Genomic DNA, 610 nt, shown 5'->3' with positions numbered 1-610 from the left:
CTCAGGGCCAGAGTGCTATACCTGAGCTCTTTTGCTCAAGGCTAGCACTTTACCACTTGAGCCACAGCGCCACTTCTGGTTTTCTGGTGGTTTATTGGAGATAAGAGTCTCATAGATTTTGCTGCCTGAGCTGGCTCAGATCTCAGCCTCTTGAGTAGCTATGATTACAGGCATGAGCCACCAGTGCCCAGGTCACATTTTTTTTTGATGGTCCCTCATATGAATATTTTTAATCTTTTTTTTGTGTGTGTGTCAGTTGTGGTGTTTGAACTCTGGGCCTGGGCACTGTCCCTGAGCTCTTCAGCTCAAGGCAACCAGTCTACCAATTGAGCCACAGCTCCAGTTCTGGTTTTCTAGTGGTTAACTAGAGCTAAGAGTCTCACCGGGCCAGGAGTGGTGGCTAACTCCTGTAATCCTAGCTACTCAGGAGGCTAAGATTTGAGGATCACGGTTCAAAGCCAGCCTTGGCAGGAAAGTCCATGGACTCTTATCTCCAATAAACCACTTAGAAAACTGGAAGTGGCACAATGGCTCAAGTGGTAGAGTGCTCGCCTTGAGCTGAAGAGCTGAGGGACAGCACCCAAGCCCAGAGTTCAAGCCCCATGACTGA

Source organism: Dipodomys ordii, unplaced genomic scaffold, assembly GCF_000151885.1.
Source record: "Dipodomys ordii isolate 6190 unplaced genomic scaffold, Dord_2.0 Scaffold19, whole genome shotgun sequence".
NCBI classification, from domain to species: Eukaryota; Metazoa; Chordata; class Mammalia; order Rodentia; family Heteromyidae; genus Dipodomys; species Dipodomys ordii.
Note: the sequence above shows the minus strand (reverse complement) of the source record.